This window comes from Telmatherina bonti, assembly GCF_933228915.1.
Source record: "Telmatherina bonti genome assembly, chromosome: 10".
NCBI classification, from domain to species: Eukaryota; Metazoa; Chordata; class Actinopteri; order Atheriniformes; family Telmatherinidae; genus Telmatherina; species Telmatherina bonti.
This window is the reverse complement of record NC_136628.1, coordinates 19684432-19699492: the sequence shown is the minus strand read 5'-3', so window position 1 is coordinate 19699492 and position 15061 is coordinate 19684432.

Genomic DNA, 15061 nt, shown 5'->3' with positions numbered 1-15061 from the left:
CTCTCTCTCTCTCTCTCTATGTATATATATATATATATATATATATATATATATATATATATATATATATATATATATATATATATATACATATATATATATATATATATATACATATATATATATATATATATATATATATATATATATATATATATATATATATACATACATATATATATATATATATATATATATATATATATATATATATATATATATATATATATATATATATATATATATATATATATATATATACATACATATATATCCAATGGGAAAGTGTGTCCAATGTATCTGTATATATATATTGCACATTTAAAAATAAAAATAAAAGTTAAATAATTTTCTATTTAACCCATGTCTTTTAAAGCTATTTTTCCATTCTTTTAGTTTTTTTTTTTTTTTTTTTTTTCATTATATTTGTTTCAGGTTAGCACTTTTAATTTAAACTTCCAGGAGTTCAGTTACATAGTGTAGTTGGTTAAGACAGCACTTATAAAGATATCATTTTATGTTTACGTAAGGCAAGGTTGCATCTCGTCTGTATGATGCCGGGAATGGAAGGACAATTTTCTATTGCATGATGCCACTGAGACTTTCACACACGCTCAATAATGCAACAACTTAATAATTATGAGTCAAGACCTGCAAGACATGTGCAACCTTAAGAATAGTCTGGGACAAGCTACAACTGGGGTCTGATGCAAAAGCAGATGAGCCACTTGTTCATTTTATTCGTAGTATTTGGTGAGTCTTCAATTAAACAAATTCAAAGCTATTTAATTTACATTTGCAAACTATCATACTATAACGGAACCAATGAGTTTCTGTATTGTGCTGACAATTAAATTGCCATGACACATTCTTGATTCTTGGAAAAACAGTCTTTGTTTATTTTCTGAGAACAACAAAGAAAAGTTAAAAAAAAGAAAACCTTTTCAGTTCAGGACATGACAAATTTTAAGTTAGAAATGGGGAACCATGGAATATCTCACCACAACCATTAGTGCAGTATGATAATCGCATCATTTTGAATTACCCTTTAGGCTGCCATCCATCCATCCATTCGTCCATCCCTCCTTAAAAAAATGTTTACTTTAAAGAAGAAAATTCAGCAGACCATCACTTAAAGTAATGCTAAATTACCTTAGTCTTACACTTATCAGCATAATACCTAATAACACACATTATTCAGAGTAACAGTTACAGTGTATCATCCTCAAAATGTGTGCCTCCTGGCTTATTTATTTGCAAAGTCATCAATAATTTCCTCATAATATATTTATAATACTACTATTAATACTATTTAAGAAAGACATAAGATAGCTACAATATAAATAAATGTATGATTTGATACTAACATGTTTGATTGGTTATTGATGCATTTGGATTTATCTGTCTTATTTTAATGTGGTCCAATAACAAATTAATATTCAACCTTACTTGAAAAAATTTTATTCAGCACAATCTGCTTTCAATATTTCGCCGGTGTTTGCAACCATATGCTGAACAAAATACGAGAATAGTTGCTGGCTTTCTCTTGACTCGGTTTTTTTTTTAACATTTATTATTTTAGCAATATAATGATATAGTGTACAAAGTCTGAAAATAAAGCATTGTATCAAAATTGTACAAATCAAAAGTTAACAACGGAACCTGAACAAAACAGAAAGAAAGAGACCCACACAAAACACTAAAACTCACAAAAGTACATTGACTCATGAACTGGCATCATCAGGAGCTGGACGCAAACCACCAATCATGAAGTCTCAAGACAAGCGGCTCTACCACCCAAGCCAACTGCTACACTGTATGCAAAGACCTCGTAATGCTATCAAAGAAAAAAACAGCCACCGATTACTATTTCAATTTTTTATTTTTATTTAGACCAACATTTATTTTGAAGCTGATAAGGGGAGTCATAAACACACAAGACATCAACAATTCAATTCTCTTCAGAAGAGGCTGAAGAGGCAGCTTTGGGGCCCCCTGGCGACTTTGGGGCCCCTGGCATTCGCCTCATTCGCCTGTAGCAAGAAACAGCTCTGCATTCACCTCTCATAAAGAACTGTAGAAATGGCGAGGAGGTATCCAGGTTATATTAAGACTGCACAAGAGGTAAAATCTCAAATAAAAATCAACAAGTTTGGAAAGGACGTTTTGAAGATGGATTATACGGTATGTTCTGTAAAGACTGCAGATTAAAGCATAAAACTGATGTAAAAGTTTCTCTAAACAGGTCTAGGTCCAGATGCCTCTGAAATTCTCTCCACACTTTAGGAGGCTGCTTTGTTTCACTGCTCTCCATGCTTGCCAGCTTTCACTCTGCGCGAAGTGACAATCCTGGTTTGATGTCTTGTCCAACCAACTCCAATTGTCTCCTTGTCTGTTTTCTCCTCTCCTCATTATCACATGCAGTATCTTTTGATTCTTACACTGTTTCCATAGAATTTCACATTTTTGTCTGAGTTACTTATTGATTTCTCTCTGTACTCTGCACTCGCTTCTATCTTTTCCTCTTTGTTTCTGTACTGCCCACCAACTAGTTAGCTAAACCTCCCCGATTGGCCTCCCTTCATCATAAAAGATGTGCTCAAGGCCACATTCACTCTTTGGCCAGAATGCCCTGTGCACACTAAAAGCCAGTGCTTCTGCATGATAATTCTTCAGAATTACAAAGGTCTGTATTAACTAATGAGATGCTTTTTATGATACGCTGAGCAACATGTAGGTGTGCGGTTGATTTGTATGTTAATTAATACCGGCGATGAGTAATTGAAAATTCAGTGGTCATATGTGGTTGATGTCAGCAGGTATGGTAGACTGGCACTGGCATGTTGGTATGGCCTGCATACGTAATAAGTCCAAACATGGATTGCACTCCTAAGACTCTAAATGACATCAGCTGAAATGTGACATCACACAAAGTGCCACAATGGACTTCATTAGTGATGGAATTTTGCACCCAGTTTTTTCATTATATGTGGTACATAAACCAGGATTTTTAGAGCTGTTTTAATCAGTTATGTATGCCACACAGAAAGAAAACACAGCTTAGCAGGGCTGCGGCACAACAGAGAACAACTTAGTTAAACTTAATTCAATTCAATTCAATTCAACTTTATTTATATAGCATCAAATCACGGCAATGCCATCTCAAGACGCTTTACAGACAGAGGGGAAAACATAATGAAGGCCAGTTCATAACAGCCTATATAAGGAAACCAACAGATTGAGTTGAGTCCAACTCAATCTCCCATCCTGAGCAAGCACACTGGCAACAGTGGGAAGGAAAAAACTCCCTTTTAACAGGAAGGAAACCTCCAGCAGAACCCGGCTCAGGACAGGCAGCCATCTGCCTCTGCTGTGTGGGGGGAAGAGGACAGAAAGACAACAGACAACAGGAACTGCTACTCCCGGCCAGGGAGACCTGCTGAGACAGGAGACATACATGTTAATGATGCAACACTGTTATGGGGGGGGGGGGGGGGGTAAAAGAAAGAGAAAAAGAAAGAAGCTCAGTGTATCAGGAAATGTCCCTCAGCAGTCTAAACCTATAGCAGCATAACTAAGGGATGCTAACCATCCCTAGCTATAGGACTTATCAAAAAGATAAGTCTTCAGCCTAGTCTTAAAGGTGGGGAGGGTGTCTGCTTCCCTAACACTAACTGGGAGCTTATTCCATAAGAGAGGGGCCTGATAACCAAAGGCTCTGCCTCCTGCTCGGCTCTTTGAGACTCTAGGAACCACAAGTAAGCCTGCAGTCTGCAAACGAAGTACTCTACTTGGTATATAAGGAACAATGAGGTCTTTGATATATAGTGGTGCCTGGTTGTGGAGGGCTTTATATGTAAGGAGAAGGATTTTAAATTCTATTCTAGATTCAACAGGCAGCCAATGAAGAGAGGCTAAAACTGGAGAAATATGATCTCTCATGCTGGTTCTGGTCAGGACTCTGGCTGCAGAATTCTGGATCAGCTGAAGGCTTTTCAGGGCATATTTAGGACAGCCCAGTAATAGAGAGTTACAGTAATCTAGTCTCGAAGTAACAAAAGCGTGAACCAGTTTTTCTGCATCACTCCGAGACAGAATGTCCCTAATTTTGGCTATATTACGTAAATGAAAGAAGGCTGTTTTAGTAACCTGCTTAATATGTGGGCCAAAGGACAGGTCAGGGTCAAATATTACTCCAAGGTTTCTCACTGTAGCACTGGAAGCTAAAGTAATGCCATCCAGGTTCATTACAAAACCGGAAAATTTAGCTCTGAGTTTTTCAGATCCAACGAGAATTACTTCAGTCTTATCTGAGTTTAAGAGGAGAAAATTTCTAGACATCCAAGTCTTTATGTCTATGAGACAATTTTGTAGCCTATTGGGCTGATTTGTTTAATCTGGTTTAAAGGATAAGTATAGTTGAGTATCATCTGCATAACAATGAAAGTTTATTCCATGCTGTCTAATAATTTTGCCTAAAGGGAGCATATATAGCGTGAAGAGTATTGGTCCAAGTACAGAACCTTGAGGAACTCCATGACTTACTGTAGTTTGGGAGGAGGACTTGTCATTTACATGAACAAACTGAAGTCTATCAGATAAATATGATTTAAACCAGCTTAACGCTGTACCTGTAATTCCAATCACCTGTTCTAGTCTTTGTAACAGAATGTTATGATCGACTGTATCAAATGCAGCACTAAGATCAAGCAAGATAAGTACGGACACAAGTCCTACTTAGAAATGTGGATTCATTTTCACACTAAAATGATCAAAACTGTAAATGCTGACATGACAGACCGCAGTCGTATAATTCTGAGCCTGTAAGTTGTCAAAGAGAAAAGGTGCAGGATAAGGAAGGAAAAAAAAAACACTCAAAGAATTTTTATGTGATGAGAGTCAATGGAATTAGCTGGTTTCCTATATTAGCATGCAATTACTAACATTGTGTTCACATCACTGTAAATATTAACCAGTACATGTCAGTGTGAAACAAACAATAAATTAATCAATAAAAAAGACATTATGTCCAAAGACTGATTTGGAGTCATATCACATGCTATGCTACATAGTACACCTACACCAGAGTTAATTGAACAAAAAAAAAAAAAAGAAAAAAGTGGGGGCGGGACCCGGAAGAATTAAAACAGAGTTTCAGAGTTTTTGTGGTGTTTCTGTGGACCTCTCGATGTTCTACCACTACTGATCCCTCAGCCTCCCTCTGAGAACAGGATGCTTCTGCTGATGATATCTGCTCATTGGTTGGTCTTGAAATAACAGACATGTCTGCACAACATGCTTCATGGACTTCTACTCGCAGCCTTTGATGATGGATTGTACAATGACTCCCATGTTCTGCTCTGGAGGACATATTTTACCTTAAATTTACATTTTTTTTTTTTTTGCACAGCTCTGCTTAGTACCAGACATAGACTGCATAGGAGCAGCAGCACTAAACCATGATAAGTAATTTTGCATGTTAATAGCTTAAATTGTCAACTGCATTAGTGCTCGGAGTATTTCAAAGTATTGTTTTATATAATTACATTTTGTCATACTAGAGACTGTTGATTTCCCAGTGTCAACATACATCAGACACAGTGAAGGAACTTGTTGCATTTGTGATGTTGATGGGAGCAAAGGCTGCATCGAGAGAAGGTGAATCAAGTGCAACTGAAATACGTGAACAGCAGGCTTTACTCAAAACAGTATGCAATATTTTGGTCTTTTGTGGCTGCTGTCAATTGACAAATTGGTGTCTCTGGGCTCTGTTCTAAAGAACCAGTGGTGCAGAGTGCTGCACTCACGCTGTGGCAGCTGACTTTTGGATATTTCATTGCTGCAGGCATGAGGCACAATTGAAGCTCAGTTGGAAACAGGGTGTGATTATGAGAAATATATTATCAGGGTTTGGTAGAGGCTCGCGTCAGTCATCATCAATCAGTTGTGCCTTTTCCCCCTTTTATTTCTAGGGGATTGTTCTCTGCTGGCTGGAGCTCAGCCAGTCAAACAGAAAACAGCTTGGAGTGGATTTACTGCAAGAGCTTCTCTATAGAGGAAACCGGGATGCAAAATGTGGAGTATGTGGCACTTTAAATAATATTAGTTTTTATCATTTATAACTCTACTGTTACCAGAAAGTTATCTAGTAACAGATACAAGATGACATTGTGGCTGCATAGTGGCTACCACTGCAGCTAAACAGCAAAACAAGTTGCTGGTTCAACTGGTGGGGGGAAGGTTTGAACAGTGGAGTTTGCATGTTCTCACCCATGTTTGTGTGGGTTGGACTGGTGAGCTGTCCACAGTGTACCCTGCTTCTTGCCTGATGATTGCTCGGATAGGTACCAGTTTCCCCTTGACCATTAATTGGAATAAGCAGCTTAGAAAATGAATGAATGATATTGTGGACAAACAGGACCAAACGTAACTGTACTCTTTGTAATTTTATCAGGTTACTTTCACAAAAATGAACTGCAGAGGTGTTAGGAGCACGATCTATTACTTCTTGTATGTGTAAAGATTAGCTAGATGCTACAGACAGTCTCTTACGCAAAGCTTGTGTGTTTTTGTTAAACGTTTTGAGTTTCAGCCCTAAAAAACGACAAAGTTCATAAATAAGGTAAAATTATTTTAATAAAATAAATTTTTTTTAAATTAATTTTTAAAAAATTATTTTTTTCAAATTTTGGTTAAAAAGTTAGCTTTGCGTCAGATATGGACGTCAAAATTGCGTCAAAATTTCTGTGTAGATTTTCAGTTTTAATCAAAGGAAACCAGATTTTTTTTTTTTTTTTTTTTTTTTTTAATGTTTCTTCCTCAGGATGTTTTTCCTTTCATCTGAACAAATTAAACTGCTCCAGCTGAATGTTGGGGAGTTTCTGGGAGAAAAACAATCTCTAAACATACCCTCATCCATTTTCTGTACCTGCTTCCTCCAAATAGAACTCCAGTTTTCTCTCGGGCAAATCTTTCAAGTTGTACTGGATGTTGAATTTTTCCAAAAATGTTAATTGAATTTGTCATCTTCCTGTATGCATCACTTGCATGTTGTGTCACAGTGTACCCGGAATAAGTGACAGGTGGGTGGCATAATACCTGTGATACAAGGCATCCAAAATGCATTGCCTCTCATGATTGCCGCTGTCACAACTATTCATCCATCTTTCCTCACTTAAGCTCCAGTAAAGTTCAAAGTAATGTGTCAAAATATCAGTGGGCGGGAAAACAGTCTGTACGTTGAAAGAAAATATCACTTGACTGGCAAAAAGCACATAATATCTTTTCTTGATTGATGTTTTGTTCCATAATTGTTGAACATACATGAGGAATGGCCAGTGTAGATTGCTGATGATAATTTTGATTCATGTTTTGAACAATTTATAAGGTAAAACTGTACTCTGTTTTTGTTTTCCTGCAAAAATACATAAAATCAACCCAGTTTAATGTCTTGTCTATGTCTACTTATATTTTCCTCTGAGATTGAAGGTCAGGTAGATTTAGACTGATAAATGCTGAAGTGTTCACTGCAATGTTCATGCTGATGCTGATGTCTAACAAGCAAAGAGTAATCTTATCACCATCCAGATTATTTAGTATGAAAAAATGCTTCTTTTTAATGGAAAGAACATTTATTTATTTCCAGCTCACTCATTCAAAACAAATGTAGGGCTTTAGTGATATTCTGAAGGGAGGATCAAGTGGTGTGTTCACCACCACAGAAACAAGATCTCCAGTTTAATTCATATTTATTTTAGTCACATGTCATGCTATTTCATTCATTTGAAATTTAATGAAATTGCAAGAAACTTCAGCTCTATTAAGACACAAAGGATCACATACTTAGCTAACACACACACACACACACACACACACACACACACTCAACACCCATTTCCAAGACCCCTTTCTTAATTATCACACATACAATTAGTAATATGATAAGCACAGAAGAGCCTGGTAAGGAAACACTAAAATAGGAACCGTCTGCATCAGGAGTAGACCAGACCACAGCAACAAGAGCACCAACAGGGGCACTAGTCAAAAGACCAATGATGTGAAAGGTGCCCCTGCAGCTATGGCCAACATGACACCTGGTGCAGAGGACTCCCTCTGAGGAACACATAGTCTAAAATGATAAAAATGCATAAAGATAATAAACCATTCAGAGTTTTTAAAGAAAGTCCGTACTACCTAAGATATAATGGGCACAACTCTTTTGGCTTAAAATGTAAAGATTATATGTATTTATGCATTTTAGCTACATGAAATTTTAATATTAAATTGGTTTTGTGCAATTAGATAAGATGATACTGCAGCTATGTTTTGAAGCAAATGACATCATGGGGTAGCCCAGCGCTGTTATAAATGCAGGCCATTTTTTTTTCTCAAAACAGTTTGTGCAGCTCTTCGGTTTATGCTTTTGGTCCCTGCTTGGAAATAAACCAGAAAGTCATAAAAACCACACTATTCTCAAAATAGTGGCAGCGTGACAAGTGTGCAAAGTGCTGATATGAGGAAAATGTGATATATTTTTAGAGTTAAGATTAATTCTTCATGCTGCAGTCATCCCATGGCTCCTGGTTGTTCAGTCGGTCTGTGCGATGCCATCTCTGTGCACCTGTAGTGTCTTCGGGATGTGCCAGTAGATAACTGTCCTAAGCCTCTATCTTCATAACCTTGAATCTGATCACTGAGATATGACAGCGATAATTCCTCTTGTTTGGTTTGCTTATCTCAAGGATTAGATGCACCCGCTAGAAGAGCACAGAGATAACTTATTCTACTTAGCCATTACCTGGTAGGGAGAAGAAGAGAGCAGGCAGATTTCTCAGAGAAATTTCCACAAATTAGGTTTAGCCTGTCATAAAGTAATAAGTGAACTGGCGATGTTTCACAGTTATGCTACTTTGCATGCTGAAATTCAAACTCATGCATATTTAGAGTAATTTTGAAGAATCAGATGACAAATAATGATGACAGAACCCAAACTGAATGATGGCTTCCAAGTCTTAGTTTCTTCCCTCCCAAACTAAGACTGTGTCAACAATTATCAGAGCCTCATTATGTGATGACACATAGCATCCACATTAAGATGCAAATAAAAAGGAATATTAGAGAAGCAAGGCAGGTGTTTCTTCTGTTATGTTTCAGAACCTGCACCAGAATAAAACTCATGCTAACTGGGGGATGTACATGCTAATGTAGACGCAGCCTTAGCATCTTTCTGTTCCCAGTTTGATTATATGGCTTGATTCTTCAATTCTGACCTCTATTATTGGACGTTTTGTAAGATGAAACATACAGTCTTGCTCTGTGAACACACAACCACTACATGTTAGACACTCAGCTGACTGGCCAGAATGGTGGAATATATCAATACTGTTAGATTTATGAATGCTGTGCAACCAATGACAAACTACTGATAAATGATAAATTCTTGTGGATTATTTCAGAACTATTGTATCTTCTGGCCCCATAACTGGTCAATACATTTGATTCATCAAGAATTAAAATAGAAAGAACAAAAACAGGAAGTAAAAGATGCAACAAATGAATGAAAAGCAACATTAAGAGAAAAGATTTTTATTTTTATTTAAAAAACTTTTAGTTCTTTTAAAGATGTTAGTCATGAAGCAAATATGTAAACACTAATTCATGTATTTATAGTGAAGTGGCTTTCTTACAAAGGGTGAGTCAGAGATGGAGGCACAGAAGAGATTGTACTTACAGCATATACAGCATAAATCTTGCGGTTTGTAATGATTTGCTTAAGCCTTGCTGTGGAGTCAGTTAGCAGACATAGCAATGTGTCTGTCTTCTACTTCTTTTGCTCATCTCTCCATTTCCAGCTGTGAGCTAAGTGGAGATGCGGCTAATTACCCAGTTTACACCACAAACATAATTACACCCCCTATGAGAAGTTGCATGTTGAATATGCAGTATGTATTGAACTCCAGCAGGTGGGACAGAAGCTTGCTCCGTTGCGTTTGTTTTTGTTAGGAATTTCTCCCAGGTTCATCGGTTACATTTTAATAGAAGGATCTTCATTAAATTCACTGGGCTGTTTACTATTTGATTAAGGACGAAAACACCATTTAAAGGAAGTATGAATTCTTAAGAAAAGAGTTAAGGAGGTTTTTAGGCCAATACAGCAGAAAATGTTTGAGTTATACTTAGCTGTCATTTTTCATACCTAAATTATATAAAAGAATGCAGCTCATAAAGTTGTCTCCCAGAGGGACGTTTCCGTTTACAGTTTCCACCATCTGTTAATCAGTCATCCTCCCAAAACTGCTAATTAACTCAGCTCACTTTTATCGTAGCTTTAAGCCTGGTTTTTGCTCTTTTTTGTATTTTATGAAACTCACTGTAAGTGTTGTCTGTAGAGAAGTGGAAAAATATAAACCTGGAAAAAGAGCCGCCTTAGAGTGAAACTCAGAGTCACTGGCTCTTAATGTGTTTAACTGGTCCTTTGTTTTGTGGTAGCGCGCCGAAGGAATGTCTTTCAGATCACAGTGGAGAGAGTAACATTTACTTGTCCCTTTTGGGAAATTTGACTCCATGTTATTGAGCTCTTACAAACAATGTCACAGGGCTCGTGTGACAACTGGTAACATGAACATAGTGCCTGGTGTGTGAGAGTGACGAAGTAGAAGGCAGGTAAGGTATGTCACATCACAGCACGTCACCGCTCTGCACTGCTTTCTTGTTTTTATCCCACAAAGTAAAAGAAAGAAAAGAATGTTTGGCCGTCCATCCAGCTGACCCAGTATTGTCAGAAAATGAAATAAACCACCTTTGTTGAAGGACAACCTAACTTATCCAATCTGAAAGTGGCAGCTACATATAGATGATGCGTAGGGCTGCTTTTTAAGGTTAAAGCAAAGGCACCCTGAGGTGTTTTTTTTTTTTTTTTTTTTTTTTTTTTTTACATCTAATGACACTGTTCTCAGTGTGTTTACTAAGTTGCTAATCCTTTTTGGAAATCAGTCTCTATTCTCATATTTTACACTGTTCAGTGAAATTGGGCTGAACATTGCCCTGATTTTTATAGTCCTGGCACGTGATTTTGAACATTTACTTTTTAATAAGTGTTGAGACGTCATGGTTATTTCTGTGAGAGCAGTTTAGTATCTGTCAGGTTAAAAACAAATACACAACAAAAACTGTTGAGTTGAGCTAGAACCGTTATTTCTTCTTCTTCCTTAAGGATACTATAATGGCGTCATTACTGTTAATTTTGTTGTCCATCATAGCTGTTTACGTAATCTGATATCATGGCAGCCTTAAACCACTCAATGGACTTGTAATTACCTCCTTTTAATTCAAACTCAAATTATATAGGTCCATTAAAAGAACATTTTACAATTTTACAAGGTTTCATTAACACCGAGGCTTTTCTAATAATCCTTTTAAGAAAAATCTGGCCGGGAAGGTCTTACGAGCAGGAATTTATCGACTCCTCCTCACCTTGCAATGGGCATGCTTAACCCTTGCATGCATAGTGGCCCTATAGTGGACACCTGTTTACAAGTTTTTTTCTTACATGTTCATGAATGAGGATGGTGTTTTTGTAGATAAACCACTTCAGTGTATTTTAGTGAGTCATCCAATACTATTCCACTCACTGGAGAATAAATGGATATATAATATAATTGAACATAATGTAATTATATATGTATGCCTGTACAATAAATAGGAAAAGAAAATAATACAATTATATTTTATTGAAGATTTACATAATATAACTGATTACATATAATTTTATAAATATTTTATAGAATACATTAAAATAAATAATAAATTGTGATAAATTCAAAATTTCACTAATAAACAAAGAAAGTATCATTGCATATGTCTGTAGAGGCAAAGTACTGCATTTAAAAAAATGTTGCTTTTTTTTTTTTTTTTTTTTTTAATAATTCATGCATAAAAGGGTTAAAAGTCAACTTTTCAGATCAGACAGAAGAAGTTTGAAGCTTGTGATACCTACTCATCTTTCATTCTCGGGTGGTCGTTTTGCAGTCAGAGGTTCTACAGGCTTTAATAAAGTTTTTGCAGAACCTCCATCCACACTTTACAGATCCCCTTTTAGATGTCAGCTTCAGTTGTCCTGCTTTGCTAGAAATCAAGCTTTTAATCTTGTTAATATGCCTATTAAAGACATTGATTTATTTATTGTTTTATCTTACACTATTTGATTTTTAGTTTACTCTTTAAAATGCTTTTCTTCAACTATAGTCTTTGTAGCGATCTTGGCCTCCCAGGATTAAAAACATTCAACTGGATTAAACAATAGTTGTTATTTCTTTCTCTGCAGTAAGACTGATCCACACAGGACGAGTAGAGAGTGACCATTTGACCCAAGAGGAGGGGTGACACCCCGAGATTTACACCTTTACTCCCTACAGAATACAGCTGTGTCAACACGAAGGATTAAAGCACATCTAACAATTTATGGTCGCAGGTCGGGGGAAATGCTGAGAGTCGCATCTGACCAAACCCTGGTTCTTGTCAGAAATGACACTTCTAAGCCAAAAGACGAGACTCCAGGGCACCAGAACAACCCCTCCCCTGACGGAGAAGGAGACAGAAGGAATCCAAACTTCTTTCCCCAATTGAAGGAACTGATCTAACTTAGTCTAAAAGACTGTGGTTAATTGTTTTGGTTGAATCTCTTATTTTCAATTATTTTATCTTGATATGTAATGTAATTCTTTGAACTGATCACACACACACATTAATCATGAACACTGCAGTAAATAATTGTTGAGTATGTTTTCCAAGCTTCAGACTTCTCTTAAGCTACTAATATGAATTAATAAAATGTGAGTTTTCTTTTTTAGGATCACCCAATGAGGACGAGTCATGACAATTAATTAATCCACCTTTAATAAAAATTACATGTAGCCAATCTTTTCATGTGTGAAAGTAATACTATAAAATGCTTTCCTTCGCCAGCAAACGAGGAATCTGCATAACTCTGAAAGAATGTGATTTGATGTGTATTGCGGCAGACAAATCAAGGAGTTGAAAGTATCCTGTTCACATTAATGAGATGCAGAGAGAAGGAACTAGAGCTGACCTGATTGGATAAGGTTGGTCAGCTTCTGACAGAAGCAACTCATGATTGGCTGGAAGTTCGAAAGGCGGGTCGGTTTAAATTAGACTGGCAGACCAACTTCCTGAGCTTTTTTCTCCTCCTGAGTTTTCTTTACTTTTTCGTCTCCTCTTAAAGTTTCTGCTTTTCTTTTGTCCTCTGTTTAGTTCTTTAGCCTTTCGTCTTCTTTTTCTTTTTGTTATTTCATTATAAGTTTTTACCTCTCCGTTCTTCCGAACGGGAGAAAGTACAACAAGTGTTTATTTGTAACCAGTATTTTTCCCGAGATCAGTAATTAACTAGAACCGTAGCTCCAACTTTTTCCATTACGTCTTTACACGTAAAATCAGGAACTATCTATTTTTGGGACAATCTGGATCATCATCACACCGCTCTGGAACTCCGCTGAACGGATCCAGAAGGCCAGAGTAGCTGCGTAGACCTACATCTTCTGACGCTCCAAGGATCCAATTCCCCCGGAAACGCGCCGAATAGGGGACCAACCACCCGCTTCGACCCACACTCCGGATTCAGCGTTCAAAGTAGGATCTGATAGCGCTCTGACATTTGTGATGTCCCAAACCAGTACATCAAATTCTAATTAAATAATTAAATTCGAATTCTTATCCAAATTTAGAATTATTGAACACGTTCTTGTCAAAGATTTAAGTAAGATAATCATCCCGATTTATTTGCTTAATTCCAACCAGTTTCTTCCTGCTCCATCTCATTTAATTAATCTCAGCGTTCTTTATTAATGTTATAAATGAAATTCCATGTTGACAAATTCATCATACCATCTCACCAATAACATCTCTCCATCATTGCTCATTTTCACTGCTGTATGTTTACCATCATTGTAAATAAATATGTATAATCAATTCGTCCGTTATTGTCATAATTTCTGAATGCACGATTTCTGGTTCATTCGTTCTTAGGATTTACTCCTTGGAAGTGAGACTGTTTATTGAATTGAGTTTATTTCAGGTGTCTCATCCGCCTGAATTTTAAGTTAATTAAAGGTGATGAGTGGTGCTCCGAGGTAATTAATAAATTCATAATTTGTAGAGGCTATTCCGCTACATCTTAAAGTACCACAACCCTGCAGGATTTAGTTGCTTCCCTGCTTCAACAAGCTTGACTCAGATTACTGGGTTAGCCTGCACAACTTGATAATAAGTTATTGGATCCATATACTTTCGGTCAGGTTTGTTGAAGAAGGGAAACATCTATAACCTGTTGGATAGTGCTCCTCAAGGACTGGAACTGGCCAGATAGTTGAGGTCCTGCGGTCTGTTTGTTCTGTGTAGAACATTAGAGGAAGTACTATTACTTTCTTATTGGTACTTTACGGCTAATTTGCATGTACAACGAAGAAATTATGAAAAGAGAAGTTATACATGACGGGTATATTAAGTTTTTTCCTGCGTTTTTGTTCATCTCTTGTGGCTTCCTAGTGCTGTGGCTTACTCAGCATGCTTAACACCCCATAAGCCTCCAGTACAAGAACCCACCACTATATGCTAGAGAAGAATATTGCACAAGCAGGATGAAGAAGCTACTTCTTCAATATTTTATGTTTCATCTCTGTCTGCCCCTTGCTCAGTTCCTGCACTCAAGTGGTGAGGCTCTCAAAACACATAATCAGAAATACATGTGAATTGTCAAAACTTCTGAGTATGTTTGAAAAGATTTAGCTTGTTTTTGTAGTTTTGATCTAAAACTAAATAATATTTTACAATTTTACTGCATCCATGTTGCATTTAAATTCCCTTGAGGCATGAATTTAACCCAGAAAAAGACAACTTTCAAGTCATAGGTTCTTTTACAGCCTGCTCTTGTAACAAACCTCTCGGCAGGACTTCAGCTGCTAGTACTCACAAAGGCAAGAATTACATTTTTTTGCCTCCTGGCCTAATTTGCATATTAAGGCTTACTTTCCCAGCTTAATCATTCCTG